The sequence below is a fragment of the Heterocephalus glaber genome, unplaced genomic scaffold (assembly GCF_053883595.1).
Source record: "Heterocephalus glaber isolate CG9 unplaced genomic scaffold, H.glaber_assembly_v1.0 deba00001532, whole genome shotgun sequence".
NCBI classification, from domain to species: domain Eukaryota; kingdom Metazoa; phylum Chordata; class Mammalia; order Rodentia; family Bathyergidae; genus Heterocephalus; species Heterocephalus glaber.
In genome coordinates this window covers 14,853,741-14,867,314 of record NW_028258330.1, presented here as the reverse complement: position 1 = coordinate 14,867,314, position 13,574 = coordinate 14,853,741, and the positions used below count along the sequence as shown (strand labels likewise).

At 37.5% G+C, this 13,574-nt stretch overlaps 1 protein-coding gene across 7 annotated transcripts in view; it reads left to right on the top strand.

Annotated features, from left to right (window-relative positions):
- Nucleotides 1–13,574, top strand: part of Plcb1 (phospholipase C beta 1) — a 794,669-nt gene that overhangs the window by 197,485 nt on the left and 583,610 nt on the right. The window lies entirely within an intron of this gene.

Below are 13,574 nucleotides of genomic sequence, written 5' to 3'. Positions count from 1 at the left end.
AGCCTATTGTTGAAGTCTCACCTATTGCATTACTTACTTATTGCTAAATAATGTTGTGTAACAAATTGCCACACCTCACTAGCTTAAGACAATAATCATTTCTTTAATTCATGTGTCTGTAAGTTAGAGACTTAGGCAAGGATCCAATGGGCAGCTCTGGCCAGGTTCATGCATGTGTTGGCCACTGAGCTCACTGTGATGACAGAGTGATTCCATCATGTGTGTCTTGTCACCCAGAAGGCTAGCCCACCTTGTTAGCAGGACTGCTGGGTGGGGCCCTGAAGCAGAGTGGAAGAGCTTGAGACTCTTGGAGGTCTAGGTTTCATCTGACACATTGTCACTTCTGGTGTATCCTGCTGGCCCAAGGATATCGCAAACTAGCCAGAATCAAGCAGTGGGGAATTAGACTCCACTTCCAGAAGGCAAAATATATTGGTATAGAGAGGGAAGTGAAGTGAATCCATTTATGCATTCTACCTCAGCTATTCCTAAGCAGACTCTGAACAGTTTACCTGACCTCTTATGCCCCCAAAAGGAAGGAGACTTCACACTTTTCTATCCTTTGTTGTGACACCATGGTTGGTACATTACCCAGGTGAAACAAAAATTCTCCTCATTGACAAGCATGGGAGAAACTAGTTTTCCCTGGATCACTATGCTATAATAAAAGTAGAGGTCTCATTGAATGTATTAGATGTGTTAGGTCCAGGGATGGGGATTTCGACCACCACTATATCCCAGAATTTAGCACAAGAAGTGGAGTTGTTTCAATAAGTGTATGATGAATGAATAAATATGCTTTTTTGGATGTTGTTACTGTGAAGTTATTAATAAAGTGTAAGTGTGCTTTTCACATTAAGATCCTTTTGAGTAACATAGATACACATGTGTGTGAAATTGAGGACTGTAGCAACTGCAAAACATCTGAGAGGGCCAGGGATTTAGCTCAGTGGTTTTGCCACCTGCCTTGAAAGCACAAGGTCCCGAGTTTGATCCTTGATACCAAAAAAAAATGCCCCCAAACAATAACAACAACAAAAAGCATATCTGAGAGTCCATGTGACAGGAGTTAACACCGAGACCTTGTTACATAATAGACTCTGTTTTGGGAGATCCCTTCTGTTAGTCATTTGATTTTCAGGGAGCAAGTATCAGGCGTTGTGGACATACCCATTTTGCAGATTTGAAAATTCAGGCTCGTTGTATCTTGCTCACTCAGAAAATGCCCAGAATGTCCTGCTCAAAGGCACACAGCTAGTACATGACACTAGCAAGATTTGCCTGAAGGCAGGTCATCCCAAGGCTGAAAACCCTAAACCAGTGCTCTCCAGCTGAGGCATCAGCCAGGCCTTCCACATGTGGTCACCCTTGACATTCCAGCTCCCTTTCCTAGGCCAGCTTTCAGGGAAACCAAACCTTGACTTGTGTGTCATTCTGAGGGTGTTTTTGACCCAACTCTGGCTTTGTCCTGATACCCATGCACTTTACATCTAATATGACTTTTCTCTGCTATCCAGTCACAGATTGTCAAGGAATACAAAACAGCTTTAATGAAAAATAGTTTTAATATTAGTGAAAATGAAGGAAAGAAATGAAATTTTCAAAAAGAAAGGTAGAAGGAAGAAAGGAAGGAGGGAGGGAGGGAAGGAAGGAAAGAGAAAAGAAAGAAAAGCATAGCAGTTGAAAGTAGTTCTCTGTCTTCCTTAATGTTTGGCACATCTGCCCATCACCCCGCATTTCTCTGTTAGCAAACATAATGAAAATACACTGTTTAGGTAGTAAGCTAATTGTACAGGATTCAAAACAGAAAGTCCACAACTTGCAAAGCTATTTTCTTTTGATGGGTGTGTACATGTTCCTTTTTACAGTAAAATTTAAGCACATGTAAGAAAAATTCTGATCCAAAACAGATTTTAAACCAGGAGGCCCACTTGTCTGCACCTAATTGCTATTCATCAAATCCCTTATTTTCATGTTCCAGGCACTTTGTAGATTTGGTTTTCAGTGCTCTGTTTCCTCATAGAAACTTCCATGTCCTGCTGCCTATGTGCTTGGTGTATGTTGATGAGTAGTCTTCTGATAATAGGACAAAGAGGATTCAAGGTTGTTGAAATATTTTATCAATACTCTGTAGTTGTCAAAAAAAATCACTTATAAAAAACTTCACTAGGACAAGATCAAAAGCAAAGTTAGATTGGCTTTGATAACAGCACATGGTCTAAAACTGTCAGCCAAGTCACTGAAATGTTTTCAAAGAAGTCAAAATCCCAAATTAAAGACTTCTACCATATGTTTGCACATTCTGAGCATGGTGTGCAAAAGGACTTTGGTCACTGTAGCAGATTTCATTGTCCCTATGATACTCCTTCACTGTCTATATGCTGCTGGCTTTCTGTTACAAGTATTTGTGATTTTCTAAGAGATTTCTCTGGCCTCCTGAATGTTTTCAGCATGTAATGAGTGGGCTGAAAGTGGCAGGGAATTAATGCCCTTAGATGCAGCCCTTTATCAATTATAGATGACATTTGGTCAAAAATACTACAAATCCCTCTGATTTTATTGAGTAATGATCTGGGGCATGTTCTATTCTGTCTTCCAGGATTCCTCAACTGGGCATCCCACCATGACCACGAGCGGTTGTCCATTTATTCCATTTATTGACTATTTTGACTTTCTTCTCTTCACTAACTTCCATGTGCCCTCACCTGTCACTGCTTCTTTGGATTGCTTTTTGTAGATAAACTACTACACTTCAGTCCTGACCTCAGAATGTGTTTCTAGAGAAACCCTAAAAGACATCTACCATAATATTCCCAAAATTGGATTACTGTAATGCAGCTGTTGTAATTATTATATTCCATTCTGTTATTTTCTTTCTTCTTTCAACCCTCTTCCATAGCTTTTTACCTTACATTTCAAGAGTTTAAAGCCTCTTCTACAAGGTCAAGTTATTTGCTTACCAGCTAAGGAATAATGTAAAAAATAAGAAAAAACAATAGCAGAGGAAATACAATATTAGAATCAGAATAGTGCTTGTAGATGGCTTCCTTATGGAGAGAAAAATCTCACTATAGTCTAGGATAAAAGATTGTTACAAAAATATCATAAAATATGTGAGTTATTCTACAAGTATTTTTTAAATTAGATTTTTAAAGATCTTAAAGGATCAGACAGAAAGCAGAAAAATACTTATCCAGATCAACAGGAAGTATTTATCAGAAAATAGAACAGCCTTCAGATTTACTTCTAAAGTTTTGAATTAGGAGGAGCTCCACAGGCACTCAGGCTCCCGCCAGAGGCCTGCCGTTCCATCAGTGAGTGCGTGCAGATCCTGGGGAGCAGCTGTGTGGCCCAGACCAGCAAGGCTGCTGGCAGATCCCAACAGGGCCTCTACCCTGACCCTAGAGGCTCAGGCACACCCACCCAAGCCAAAGGCCCACCAAGAAAGGGGCTGCATGGGCACACAGGCTTCTGCCAGAGGTTCGCCATACCATCTGCCACAGACAGGGACCTGCCTGGAGAACAGCTCTATGGGCACACAAGCAGTACCCAGAGGCTCACCCTGATACCATTGATAAGTGCAAGGAGACCCTAGTAAAAGCCTGTGCAGACAACAGAAACTGGAGTGGACAGCCCCCAACCAAAGGTCCTCCCAGACAACAGCTACATAGGGGCCCCAATTAGAGGCATGCCTAGATACAATCCCAAGTGTGCACAGGCCCCAGCCAGAAGAATGCCAAAACAACAGGTCAGCTCAGGGGTCTAGAAGGCCACCACTCTGAACCCAGGAATTGGTATACTTGTGAGCAGCAGAGTAAAGGTTGCTCAGTGGCTTGCTGAGAATTCAAGAGCACTGGGTGAGCAAACTGTCACCTCAACAAAGGGACTGAAGTCTGCATCTGTTAAAATGAGAAGACATGTAAATAAATCCCAAAACCAGACTTCCAGATCACCTAAGGGAGCCCTAAAGGGCAACGAGGTGGAACAATCTGATACTCAACCACCTGAGCTCCCTGAATGGGCAATGAAAGGGGACCTGGAAAAAATGAAATCAGAAATAATTTATCTGATAACAGCAGAGATTGTGTCCATAGTACAAGACATGATTAATCTAGAGTGGACACAGATTAAAAAAAATAGAGGAGCTGTGGAATATGGTGGAATCCCAACATAGGAAACAAATGGAATCCATAAAACAGATGCAATCAGATTTCCAGGAGATTAAGAACTCCATTGAAAGTTTACACAGCAGGATGAGCCAATGTGAGGATAGAATTTCAGATATAGAAGATAGGATTGAAATTAGTGACCAGGAAAAGAAAAATGTCTTAAAAATTCTAAGTGACCACAAGAAATCAATCCAGTAGCTGCTAGATGATGCAGAGAAGAGTAACATCAAAGTGATTGGAGTCAAGGAAGAAACAGGAGAGCATGCAAATGAGATAAAAAATCTGTTCACAAAAGTAATGGCAGAAAACTTCCCAACCAGGGGAAAAGAATTTGACATACAGATAAGTGAGGCATACAGGACTCCAACTAGCCATGATCAAAAAATATCTACACATAGGCAAATAATAGTTAAGATTCCAGACACCCAGCAGAAGAACAAAATTTTGCAAGCAGTTACAGAAAAGAAAAAAATCACATACAAAAGAAAGCCAATCAGAATCACAGCAGACTTCTCAACACAAACCCTCAAGGCAAGAAGAGTGTGCAGCGATGTATTTCAAGCCCCAAAGGAAAACAACCTCTAACCCAGATTGATGTACCCTGCAAAGGTATCTTCCAAAATTGATGGAGAAATAAGATACTTTCATGACAAAGAGCACTTTAGGAACTTCATGAATACCAAACCAGCACTCCAAAAAATTTTAGACAATCTCCTAGGAAAAGACAATGAATATCACAACCACAAGGAGCCCTGCAGAATGTATCCATTGGGCACTACAAGAAATTAAACACGAAGAGGGAGAATCCAACAAAAAGAAAAAGTGATGACAAGGATAAGTCAATGCATATCAATTATAACCATTCATGTTAATGGTCTCAGTTCACCAATCAAAGAAATAGACTGGCAGAATGGGTCAAGAAGCACGATCCAACAATATACTGCATACAAGAAACACACTTAATTCAAAAGGAAACTCATAGACTGAAAGATAAAGGGTGCAAAACAATACTCCATGCAACGGGAACCCGAAAAAAAGCAAGAGTAGCTATTTTCTTTGCAGATCAAGTGGATTTCAAACCAACACTTATTAAGAGAGACAAAGAAGGATACTACATCCTTGTAAAGGGAACAATCCAAGAGGAAGAGATGACAATCATAAATATCTATGCACCAAACACTAGTGGACCCAACTATATAAAACAAATACTAGTGGATATGAAAAATCATATAATCTCTAATACAATAGTAGTGGGGAACCTTAATACTCCACTCTTACAAATAGATAAAGTAGACAAAAAATAAACAATGAAATACTAGAAGTAAATCAAACTTTTGAACAAATGAACTTAACAGATGTTTAGAGAATGTTCCACCTCACAAAATCAGAATACACATTCTTTCCAGCTGCACATGGGTCACTCTACAAAATAGACCACATACTTGCTCATAGAACATGTTTAAGTAAGTGCAAAGGAATTGAAGTTATCCCTTGTATATTGTCAGACCATAGGGGGATGAAATTGGAGATAAATAGCGAAAGAAACCACAAGAATTTTGTAAACACATGGAAATTGAACAACACACTTCTGAATAACCAGTTGGTCAGAGAGGAAATTAAAGAAGAAATCAGATATTTCCTACAACTAAATGACAATGCCAGTACAACATATCGGAATCTATGGGACACAATAAAAACAGTCTTACAAGGGAAATTCGTAGCAGGCAATACTCACATGAAGAAAACAGAGCAAGCTCGATTACACAAGCTGATGCTGAACCTTAAGCTTTAGAAAAAGAAGAACAGGACAAACCCAAGGCCCATAGAAGGGAGGAACTTATAAAAATAAGGGTAGAAATCAATGCATTGGAGACTAAGAGAAAAATACAAAAAAAAAAATCAATGAAGCCAAGAGTTGGTTCTTCGAAAGAATCAACAAAATTGACAAACCCTTAGCCAACCTTATGATTAAAAGGAAAGAAAAGGCCCAAATCTATGCAATTAGGAATAAAAAGGGTGAAATTACAATGGACCCAGCAGAAATCCAGAGTAACAGTACCTCCTTTGAGAAACTATATGCCAATAAGATGGAAAATGCAGAAGAAATGGACAGATTCTTAGATATGTATGAATTACCGAAGTTGAATGAAGACTTAAAAATTCTAAATGACTCAATATAAATCAATGAAATTGAAAATGTAATTAAAAACTTACCAACTAAGAAAAGCCCAGGTTCTCATGGCTTCACTGCTGAATTCTACAAGACATTTAGAGAGGAACTACACCACTACTGTTTAAACTCTTCAATGAAATTGAAAGGGAAACAATACTCCCAAATTCATTCCTGGAAGCAAGCATCAACTTGATCCCCAAACCAGAGAAAGACCCAGCTGAAAAAGAGAGCTATAGGCCAAGCTCACTAATGAACATAGATGCAAAAATCCTTAATAAGATACTGGCAAATAGAATGCAGAAGATCATCAAGAAGATCATACACCCTGACCAAGTGGGATTCATCCCAGGGATGCAGGGATCATTCAACGTACAGAAATCAATGAATGTAATACACTATATCAATAGAGCCAAGGACAAAAACCATATGATTATCTCAATAGATGCAGAAAAAACATTTGACAAAAATCCAACATGCATTTATGATAAAAACCCTACAAAAATTGGAATAGACGATCTCTACCTCAATCTGGTAAAAGCCATCTATAAAAACCAACAGCCAGTATCATACTAACTGGTCAAAAACTGAAATCCTTCACACTCAAATCAGGAACAAGACAAGGATGTCCACTATCACCACTGCTGTTCAACATAGTTTTGGAAACATTAGCCACAGCAATTAGACAAGAGAAAGAAATAAAAGGAATAAAGATAGGAAATGAAGAAGTCAAATTATCATTATTTGCAGATGATATGATCCTCTATAAGGAAGATCCCAAGAACTCCACCAAAAGTCTTCTAGACTTAATAACCAAATTCAGTAGAGTAGCTGGATACAAGGTCAATACACAAAAATCAATAGCTTTCCTCTACACGAACAACAGACTCACTGAGAGAGAAATAGGACAAACAATTCCTTTCACAATAGCATCCAAAAAACTGAAATACCTAGAAATCAACCTAACAAAAGAAATCAAAGACCTCTTCTCTGAAAACTATGGCACTCTGAAAAGAGAGATTGAAGATGATATCAGAAAATGGAAAGACATCCCTTGCTCCTGGGTAGGAAGGATCAACATAGTGAAAATGGCCATACTTCCACAACTGCTGTACAGATTCAATGCAATCCCAATTGAAATCCCAGCAGCATACTTCACAGACCTGGAGAAAACAATCCACAAATTCATTTGGACTGAGAAGAAACATAGATTAGCAAAAGCAATACTCGGTGATAAAGACAAGGTAGGGGGTATCACAGTCCCAACTTGAAACTATACTACAAAGCTGCTATGATAAAACCAGCATGGTACTGGCAAAGAAAGAGGAGCAGTGGAACAGATTAGAAGATGGAGAAACAACTCCAGACACACTCAGCCACCTTCATCTTCAACAAAGTAGCCAAACACCCTCACTGGAGGAAGGATAGCCTCTTTAATAAATTGTGCTGTAAAAATTGGATTTCATCTTTCCAAAGATTAAAACTAGACCTATTTCTCTCCCCATGCACTAAGCTAAAATTGAAATGAATTAAAGATCTAAATATTAAAGCAGAAATGCTAAACTGGCCAGAAAAGTGGTTAGGAAGAACTCTTGAAGACATTGGTGTAGGAAAAGATTTTATGAACAAAACCTCGTACCCTGGGAACTAGCACAAACAATCAACAAGTGGGATCTCTTTTTACTAAAAAGCTTCTGCACTGGATGCGAAACCACCAACAGGGTGAAGAGACAACCCACAATATGGGAAAAAATTTTCACCAGCTGTCCCTTAGACAAAGGTCTACTATCTAGGATATATAAAGAACTTAAAAACATCAGACCTCCCAAATTTAAAGACCCAATCCAAAAATAGACATCTGAAATGAACAGACATTCCTCAAAGTAGTAGAAATAGTAAATAAACATGAAAAAATGTTCAACATTACTGTTTATTTGAGAGATGGAAATGAAAACAACACTGAGATTCCACCTCAGAGATTCCGCCAGAGAGAATGGCTGTCATCATGAAATCAACCAATGATAAATGCTGCCGGGGCTCTGGGGAAAGAAGAACCCTACTGCACTCCTGGTGAGAGTGTAGGCTGGTGCAACCACTATGGAAATCAGTGTGGAGATACCGCAAAGAAGTAGAAGTAGAAGTCCCATTTGACCCAGCTATTCCCCTGCTGGGTATCTTCCCCAAAGAATTAAAAGAATTATACCACAGCGTTATATGTTCATAGCAGCACAATTTGTGATAGCTGAAACTTGGCAACAACCCCATTGTCCATCAACTGGAGACTGGATAAAGAAAATGTGGGGTGTTTTTTTTAGTAAATAGAGTATTACTCAGACATAAAGAATGAGAAACTAGAGACATTTACGGCTAAATGGATGTACATTAAGGCGATACTCTTAAGTGAAATAAATAGGACACACATGTAAATACCAAATAGTTTCTCTAGTGTGAGAAACTGAAAGTGTAAATAAAGCATAAAAGGTATAATAGATAATGTGAAATAGGAAGAAAAGGTGCAAAGGGGACGGGAAATTAGTAGGGGTAGGGGAAAGGAAAGAAGGGAATGGGATTGATATGAGAAAAAAATGGAAACAAATTCTTTGTAGATAGGGAGGTGTGGAGGGGTTGAAGGGAGGGTAGGGGAATGGGGAAAAAATAAGAACCAAGATGGATTATTTAAAGGTGCAAATTTCCAATGATGAGTGTCATTATATTGTATACCTTAAATGTACCATTATAATTAATGAAGTATTGAATTAAAAATGACAGATGCAGTGTAAGTGTGGAAAGCTTCCTCACATCACATTCACTCAGTGCAGTGAGCAGCTGACTTGGTCTGTGACAGGAAGTAGCTGTTACTGACCATATGCATGTGGAATCGCTTGGGGTTATACCACACGACAAGGTTTGAGAGAACTGCCATAGAACATACACTTCACACTGTGTATGCATCCAGAGGAGCATCTGTGTTCATTAGAGAGGTGAAGCTCTTCAAAGTGGCTGATCTCCCTCTCAGAGTGAAGCTCAATCAAATGGACTTAAGGAATTGGTTTGGAAATACAGTCCCAAGAGGGATTTGAAACAAGTACACATTTTTCCACACTTGCATAGTTTGATCATTCTTCCTTTCATTTTTTGTATGTCCTTTCTAAAACACAGTCATGGATGCTTTAAGTTATACTAGGTCTTCAGAGGAATGTTTATTTATAAAGTACATCCTGTTCCAGTTATTAATTGCTGAGTAATATACCACCTCAGACTTAGTGGTGTAAAAGAATAACAGTCATTTGTTATTGTGTATTAAGGTTCTGGGGGTTAACTTGGGCTAGATACATTAAATTAGTCAAATACAGCAGTACTTTTGCCAATTTTATGTTCTATCAAACTATTCTTTAAAATATATTCAGGAGGAGTTAAGAGAGAGAACTGAGATTAAGAAGATGATCACTTCTAAAGAAGCAAATGTGTAATATTGGTTTTTTAAAATGAATTTGACCGATATCTTTAAAGTGCTTATCTCTTTGCTATAGGCATAACTGTGCTAGGCCCTCATAATGAATCCAGCTAAATGTGGGAGATTTTAGAATTAGGAACAGAACTCAGTCCTAGCTTACAGTCAGGCTAGAGGGAGCAGAGACAGAGACAGAGACAGGGATGGGGAGAGAGAAGTAAAAGAGAGAGAGAGATTGACAAGGATTATCTGCACAGTTATGAATTCACACTAATGAAATAAAATGAGGGAGGGGTCAGGGGAAAAGAAAGAAGGGAAAAAAGTTGAACAAAAAAAGGAAAAAACAGAACTAAAGCTTATGTATATAGGGAGGGTGGAGGGGTTGAAGGGAGGGCAGGGGAATGGGAAAAAAATAGGAGCCAAGATATATCATATACAGGCACAAATTACCAATGATGATTGTGATCATAAGATACCTAAAGTGTACCAATAAACTCAATAAAAAACAAAAAAATAAAACTGAAAGACACATATTCAATTTTGATATTGTGCAGAAGAGTCAGGCAATAGTTCCCAACATTCTCCCACATCCATAGTCAATATCAAGAAAAATTTAAACAATGGCTTTGTATATAGAATATATGAAAGAGGTTGATTATATTAGACGGTAATCACATGGATGATATTTTTGGTATAAATTCTAAATTATATGGTATTATAAATACTATGCAAATGTTTGTTGAATTAATGAAGGAAAATGAAGTGTCACTCGGTAAAATGTATAATTGTCAGGTCTTCTTTGATATGGGGAATCCAAGGACAGAATTCTGGGAATGAGAATCTTCTGGAACTTCTTTGAAGTAAAAGCTTTGGAGTTGTAGTAGAAAGAGAATAAAAACATTAATTTTCTCTCAGTTTACTTTACATATGTGTAAGCTGTGCCAAGAGGCTTTTTCTCATTGATCTTTGGAGTTATTTTGGTCTTGTGAATTCATAAATATCAACACCCCAACCTAATTCCAAAAGAAAAGAAATTAGTTGTGCTCAACTCCTTGTCACAGTTGCTGCTTCTGGGAAAAACATAAACTAAAACACTGTGACTGAGGTGCTATGTGTTTGACACGTGCTCAAATGAATTTTCCATGTAGGAAGAAATTCTAAATAGTTTTAAAAAAATGAACTTTTGGTAATATAAATATTCTTCTGAACTCACAGGAACCCGTCAAATCCCAAATCTGTAGATGCTCAAATGTGTTATGTAAAATGATGTAGCATTTTCATATAACCTTTGTTTATTGTCCTAAATCCTTTAAATTGTCTCGGATTACTTAGGTTTACAGCTCTAATAATACCTAATACATGAAAGTGCTACATAAGTAGTTGCTACACTGTATTGTTTAGGGAATAATAACCAGAAGAAAAGCCTGCATTTTCAGTACAGATGCAGCCACTGTAGCTCTAACTACATTTTTTTTTTTTTTTGGTACTGGAGGATCGAACTCGGGTCCTTGTTCTTGCAAGGTAGATGGCAGAACCACTGAGCTAAATCCCCCACCCTCTAACTACATTTTTGATATGGCTGGTTGAAACCGTGGATGTGGAACCCATAGGTAGATACAGAGGGTTGATTGTATTAGATACTACACAATAAAGATAAAAACAAGTGTTTAGATATTTTTCTTGAGAAACTTTGAATTTAAAACTGAAGTTTATTTTTGTAATAATTGGAATACACAGGATTGGAAGAGTCTGTTCACAGGAGTGGGTGGACATTATGAGGGTTAATAGATGATGTGTACAGAAAACAGTGTAAAAATAAACATTAAAAAGATAAGTCTGAAAAGAAGGGATATTTCAGAGGTTGTCTGTAATGAATATGTTTTTTAAAATTATAGTGTCAATTTTCTTGGTTAAATAAGTTAAGGGACACTCTGAAAAACACTATCTCATATTTAAAGTTTCACATATTTCAAATTTTATATCTTTAAACTGCCATTCCAAGACAGGATTGATACATTTTAAACCAAAATTTTAGAATTTCCTCTGGTAAGCTCTATAGATAATTTTGCTGGGTTATAGTTATCCTAGTGTTTTACTGATGTTATGTTTTTTGGAAAAGTTTTAAATATTTTAGAAAGCAATACTTTGTTGTAAGATCCATATTATCTATAAGGTTGATACTACAAGGATGGTATTAATCCACCTTTTTGTTCAAAGCAAGTTTTATGAGTCAGCTATGGAGTCAGAAACTGACTTGACATTCGTGTGGCACTTTTGTTGTTTCAGGTAGTAGTCTGAGAAACTTATCAGGTATTAATTATGGAATCTTCACAGTCATCTATTTAATAATTTAATAATTCTGAGCAATTTAGAGGTACAGCCCAGGAGAGTTTACATTCATGATTTTGTGGACCTTGGATTTAAACCCTGTTTATGTTTCATGTCCATGTTCTTGAATATAAGTAGGTTTATATCTCCACTCCTCTCAGGGAGTTCCTAGATAAGTGGAAGGATGGTTGAGCAAAGCAATGACAAGATTAGGCATTTGGTAGAATGTTCAGGAAGTGCTAGAAATCATGGAGGATAAAAGGCTTCACTTAGCCTTCACTTAGCCTGGGGAATTTTAAAGCCCCACCAAGGACAACACCTTGACCTGAATTAGAAAGGCATTGCCCATTGGAAAAGCTGCTGTTTGCAGAGAACAAACTATTTTAGATTATTTTGAAACTCTAAGAGGCTACAAGTACTTCCACCCACTTTCCTAATCTAGTTAAGAGTAATTAGAAGTTTATTCTTTTATAAGAGATTTCTCCTTCAGGATTGCCTAAGTAAATATTTTGCTCTCTGTTAAGTGTTCATACTTAGAAGTGTAAATATCGGCTAGTGTGATTATGTGGTCCTCTGTGACTTCAGAAATATCCCTATTCTATTTTATTCCAACGCTTCATACTAAATATTAATTCTCTGGGAAATTGTGTGCTGATACATTGACCTCCACAGAATATACTTCTAATATAAAGTTACTGAGGTGGTTTGAATTCCATGTTGCTGCTCATTTGCCTTATTTATAAATGTTTTCCCTGTTGTGGTAGAAGACTGGAGGTAGAAAGGTTGCCTTCCATCCCATCTCCTGCAGCACTGCAGGGTGCTGCCCAGGATAAAGCAGGAAAATTCAATTGTTTTTTAATTTTCTAGGAATAATAAATTATGACATCTGTTGGCCTGTTATTTACTCAGTCTTTAAAAATACACTTTCACCCATGAACTACAAAATTGTTTTTGGTATAAGTTATTTACTAGTTTAGAAAATTTTGCTGGTGACTTAGTTCAATTATTTGTCTGTGAACTCATTTATCTGTGAAACAACACAATGCTTATTAACAATCATATCTTCTGCCTGGGTAAACTCCAGTATTTTTTCATAAAGGAAAAAAAAATGTCCTTTCTTTTTAATCACAACCAGATTGCATCTTCATTTGAATTTTATTTCCTTGAGTTTCTGTAGGTTTCTCAGAAGTTTACTTGCTTTTCAACACTGGAACACAACACTGACATAAATGCTAATATTTGTTAGAATGTTGACATGGCTACTATTATAAGGCCATTCAATGTGACCCAAACAAGGTAGATGGTTGCTTTTATTTTATTTGACCGAAACAGGGTGGATGGTTGCTTTATTTTTCACGTTAAGATTTTAAACAGTAGACAGTTTATGGTAAGCTTACTCCATGTGATTGTCCAAGTATTCAGATTTTGTAATGTTGTTTGCCCCGTATGCTAGAGC